Source organism: Corythoichthys intestinalis, chromosome 22 (assembly GCF_030265065.1).
Source record: "Corythoichthys intestinalis isolate RoL2023-P3 chromosome 22, ASM3026506v1, whole genome shotgun sequence".
Classification (NCBI taxonomy): Eukaryota; Metazoa; Chordata; class Actinopteri; order Syngnathiformes; family Syngnathidae; genus Corythoichthys; species Corythoichthys intestinalis.
The window spans coordinates 20,028,934-20,034,933 of NC_080416.1; positions in this window are offsets into that span (position 1 = coordinate 20,028,934).

Here is a 6,000-nt window from a genome sequence, read left to right on the forward strand (position 1 = left end):
CTGGTTGTTTAACATGTCCATGCTGCATGGATTAGAAAATTACACAAGTGTGACAGGTTACTAGAGGACTCACATTAGATGCAGGGATCAGTTATTTCCCTCTAAACACAGAAGATGTTAACAAATGACGGTACAGAAGCCCCAGGAAAATGGAGTATACAATTTGACTGTATTGTCTAAATGAGCAAGGTGTTGTTTTGGCGCGGGTTGATATGAGGTATTTTTCTTTTTTTTTTCTTTTTTTTCTTAAATTACATTAGTGTGTGACAAAAACAGGGCTACAGCTGGAGTCTATATGTGCACAAGGCATATTTATAACATACTAATGCCTAAATGTAACGCGTACAGGGCAGCCACATTGCTTCATTCACATTTATGATCCCATTTCATTTATTTTGTGGAATGTTTTTCATTCAAAGATGTAATCTAAAGTTTGTGGCAGATGCCACTGCTGCTGCTGCTGTGTGTGTGTGGCGTGTGTGTGTGTGCGCCATCTGTCCTGACAAGATTACTGGAGTCAGACAAGAAGACAGACTGGACCAGATTAGAGTATGAATATAGGGCAGGAGAAATGAGGAAAGCGTGAGAGAGTGAAACAGAAAGAGTGTGAAAAAGGAGATCAAAACATACTGTATGGGACATTGATCAAATCCAAGACAGGATGCCCAAACCAAGTGATGTATATGGGCTCTATGTATGCGTGTATGTACGCGCACGTTTATGCGTGCAGGTATCTGTATTAGAGAGACCGGCTTGAACAGAAAGCTGATTTCTGATTGCGTCACCATGGCAACTGGGTCCTATACTTACGCTACCCCCATCCCCTGTCTGTTGGCATGAATGGCGGCTGCTTTGATAGCCATTACAACTGTATCAAATCTCAGGCGAAAGACACACTATCTCACACATCAACACATGAATGTATGTGCCTTCCTCCTACACATAGATATGCAGCAATATGCCCACTGAATGCAAATGTTTTCACCGCAACTCAAACCTTCATCAGGCATCGTAAATCACAACACCTCTACTAATCATGCGCATACCATTTAGTCATGAGAAAAAAAAAACATTAATCACTGGCACTCTGCTGTCCTCAGACCAGTCAGTGACAGGCTGGCAAAGAGTTCCCCAAGCTGTTACCTTGGCAACCCCCAAGAATATTCCCGAGTGGCCATGACAACCAATGATGCACATCCGGTTTGGTCGGCGGATTTTTATTTAGATAACTGGCAGGGGGTCGAACCATGTGTGTTGTCATTTATGGTAAATGCACTGCATGCTGGGAAACAACAGACCTGTGCACGTCACATGGAAAATAATTAGCTCTTGTGTTTGTTTTGTTTTTTTAAATAGTTACATGGCGCAAAGAGTAGTTAAATCTGAGCTATATACTGCAGAACACAGGCATGCATTTCAATTAGATTTTTAATGATGTGCTGAGCCAACTACAACTAAATTTCCATGTGCATAAATGAATGACAATTTAAAAGTCCCAGATTAAGTTTTGAATCCAATTTTTTTTTTTTTTTTAATGCAACAGTCATAGGAAATTTGTTGCTCAAAGTGCAACATAGAATGTTCATGACAAAGATGCATCACAATCAAAAGTAAAAATTAATATAAATTATAAATTGTGTCATAGAGTTCATATTTGTATAGTAGCGTCACATCTGTCAGCCACTGCGCAACGCCTTCAAGTAGGGGGCCGTCCTACCGTCCGCTTCATTTTTAGCAGTCGGTCGCAGTTAAAGTCTCACACATGCAGAGAGCCAAAGCCGGATTTAGGTTGAAAAAGTACGAAAGCTGTACCGCATACAAAAAGGAAGGATTGTCTCAGGACTGATTTGTTGGAGGATTCGTATTTTTTGTACCATGCATGCATTTTGAAATGTGAAAAAAATCAATGGGAGAAATTTATACATCATCACATCATAGTTCGCAATATTTACGTAAAATAAATGTTAACTGCCCGGTTTTTTGCTCTTTTAACAAAGAATCGAGACTGTTTTACGTCCATATCTATAAAGAATTTAGGGATTGAAGCATTTATTCGCAAGGAATTTCAACAGAAAAAGCTCTTTGTTGACATATGGCGGCTGCTAATTTGCTTACTGACTAGCATCATAGTTCACAATATTTACATAAAATAAATGCTAACTGCACGTTTTTTTTTGTTTGTTTTGCTTTTAACCAAGAATCGAGACTGTTTTACGTCCACATCTATAAAGAATTCAAGGATTTAAGCATTTATTAATTCATTCATTTTCCATGCCGCTTTTCCTCACGAGGGTCGCGGAGGTGCTATGGAGCCTATCCCAGCTAACTACGAGCAGTAGGCAGGGCACACCCTGAACTGCTTGCCAGCCAATCGCAGGGATTTAAGCATTTATTCACAAGAATTTTCAATGGAAAAAACTTTTTGTTTACATATGGCAGCCGCTAATTTGCTTACTGTGGCCTATACTACGAACCGAGTTCAACCTCCCCAGAAGTAATCCAGTTTACCATCAGGTAACCGGAGTTGACAAAACCTGGTTGTCTAGTTTGTGGTCAATCGGTGCTACGACGCTGATTATGAGGTTGATTAGTCGAACCTGTGTCAACCCAGTCAGAGTTACTGCGCGTTCACATAAAAGGGGGCGGTGACCAGAGTCAAACACTACTTGTGACGATGGCATGGGCACCTTACTTCACGGAGGAGGAATGCGCGATGATCATGCGGAATTATGAGGAATTAAAATCCACCCTCACCGCGAAATCCAACACCGCTTCGGTGAGTAGAGCGCAACGGGTCTGTTGACAGCGAATTTACAGATCGTGTGATTTGTGAATGCGTCAATATGCCAGTTTACTTATGTCCATGAAAAGAAATAAAGCCTGCTGTCAGGACAATAAAATAAGATTTGGTACATTAACAGTAAGAAATAATTGTCACGCATCACCACATGAAACAGGATGATTGTATGTTTAGTCCCCTTGACTGTACGAATACGTATGTTCTTTTTTTTAGTTTGGGCCTAAAAAATCCAGCCCGACCCGAGTCCGATCAATAAACTTGATTTGCAGGCCCGAGCCCGACAAACAAAAAAAAAAAGTTATATTTGTGAGGACTCAGGAGAAGAAGGAAATGCGGGGATGCCATGCGTTGTTGCATAAATAAAAGCCCGTCTTTTGTAACGATTTTTCACAGTTAAACAAGACTGTAAGATGCATATTCAATAAACATTTATATCTTTTATATTTGTGCATCTGTCCTATCAGTGGATTTGACATTTAATTTAATCTCCTCGAGTTGGCAGAAAAAACGCAAGTTTTCTCAATGTTTAAATAGTCTACATATTTCTATGATTATTATAAATGCATCAATTTGAAGCGTTTCCATACCCCACTCCGAATCGCACGGCATACAGTGTTCTTACGCAGATATTCAGCATCACCGATGGAATACATATATTGTCCCTGGCGAAAGAGCGCACGGACAGGCACACACAATCTGCGCGGTTGTGAGGGCTTGACTTCGGCGGGTTACATTAGTTATGTCCGACTCGATCAGCTGGCACAGGTAACGTAGTCCCTCAGCTGAAAATCTATATCTTTCGTGGAGTACATCGTCCGGGTACGCCAGCGGATTCTGGCGGTCCTGAAATACCCGTGCCCTCCGGAGAGAGCCCCTCACAATACGCGCGCCAATGTCGTATGGGTCGTCCAAGTACGCTGTCATTGTCAGGAGGACACGTCCGCGGAGGAGTGCTGTTTAAATAGAGCGTGGTTAATTGGAATCCTGATGTTAAGCAAGATCTAACTCTGACACGACCAGGTTTGGCGTGTGGCGTGTGTTGCCATGGCAACACTTCTCGGTTCCAACATATCCACCTTTCGTAGTCTCGCATAGCCGCGAACTTACGTCGCACGTGATAAAGTTACTCTCGAAGTTACCCTGCTAAGCCAGAAAACCGGCTTCGTAGTATAGGCCACAGGTCAGCATCATATTTCACAATATTTACGTAAAATAATTGCTAACTGTATGTTTTATTGCTTTTAACCAAGAACCGAGACTGTTTTATGTCCGTATCTATAAAGAATTCAGGGATTGACGCATTTATTCGCAAGAATTTTCAATGGAAAAAGCTCTTTGTTTACATATGGCGACCACCAGTTTGCTTACTGACTAGCATCATAGTTCACAATATTTACATAAAATAAATGCTAACTGCATGGTTATTTTGCCTTTAACCAAGAATTGAGACTGTTTTACATTCATATCTATCAAGAATTTAGGGATTTAAGCATTTATTCACAAGGATTTTCAACGGAAAAAGCTCTTTGTCTATGTTTCCACTCTGTCAGCTTTGACGGAGATAGGCCCCCTATCAATCAGCCTCGCGCTCTGTGTCCCGTCAATACATGATGAAGTCTATGATTTTATGTTTAACTGTTGATAATGTGCTTGCCTCCGATCTCTATTAACAATACATATTATATACAGTGCTGTTCATTAGTAGTACAAATGCACACATATTCAAACCTTTAAAACTTTACTAAGAAATAGCAAGTGTTGGATAAAGCAAAAGACTGCAGCTGTGATGGAATATAAAGTGACAGAGAAAGTTTTTTGGCAACACCTGACTGCGTGTGTGTGTTAGTGTGTGTGAATGAGTTGCTTCCACAGGGCTTGTCAGTAAACACCTAATGACACGATGACAAGCTACAAGTTAAGCGGCGGTATCAACCAGTTTGACTTTGAGCTTAAAATGTGCGACATATTCTGATCAACATTGCTTTTCTATTGCTTTTTAAATTCCCCTCGACTCCAATACACACACACACGTGACGACCCACTGCCTATGATGCTAAGAGTCCTTGACAGCCATATAAATAATCTATAAGCTCAGTCTCCCACTGGTGTGAGCTTTTTCGCCAGCACCCCCTCTGAGCAACCTCCCATCGACTGTCACGCTTTGCGGTCAACATGGCAACATGCATCAGCGTACACGCGTCCAACCTCATTTGACCACTTGTGACAGACACATGCTTCCTAACACACATTGACTGGTGATGTCTATAATGTTGAAGCATTCCAATTTGTACTCCAAGAGTTGAGTGAGAGAATAAAAGTCATCAAGTCTGCTTCCAAGCAGAGTTCTAATCAAATCAGTACATTCCAATATCGCTCAATAAGGACTACGACAACACAGATGACTTATGAGTCATTTCTCAGAATGTGCCTCTTTTGTTTTTATAAACTGATTTAAGCAATAAAATCTTGAATTGTACAGAGAGGGGTTCACTCAAATGTAGAGAATTACAATCTAAGTAAATTCAAACTACACGTTTTTTTTTAACCTTCCTTACATATAGTAGGTTTTTGGTTGTGATTTTCCGAACAATACATTTTCTTGTTATTTTCTCCCTAAAGTCTTTATTTGGTTAGCAAATACTGTTTTTAGGAATTAAAATGACACAAGTTAAAAGTATTTGGATTTTTGGAGAAACACTTATGCACATGAGAAAACCATCTGACAGACACATGACCGAATACAGCAATGGAGGCAAGAAAAAAAAAAAAAAAAAAAACAAAAACAAAAAATAACAAATGAAATGTCCCCATTTTGTAGTGGCATTGTTTATGGTACAAATAAAAACGTCGTTTTATATACAGTACATGTGATACTAATATAATACGTTGGAAATTTAAAAAAAAAACAAAAAACAAAAAAACATATACATATATATATATATACACACACACAGTGGGGCAAATATGTATTTAGTCAACCACTAAATATGCAAGTTCTCCCACTTGAAAAGATTTGAGAGGCCTGTAATTGTCAACATGGGTAAACTTCAACCATGAGAGAATGTGGAAAAAAACAACTACCCAGAAAATCACATTGTTTGATTTTTAAAGAATGTATTTGCAAATCATGGTGGAAAATGAACTTTTGGGATTGACCAAATACTTATCTCAATACTTTGTTATGTACCCTTTGTTGGCAA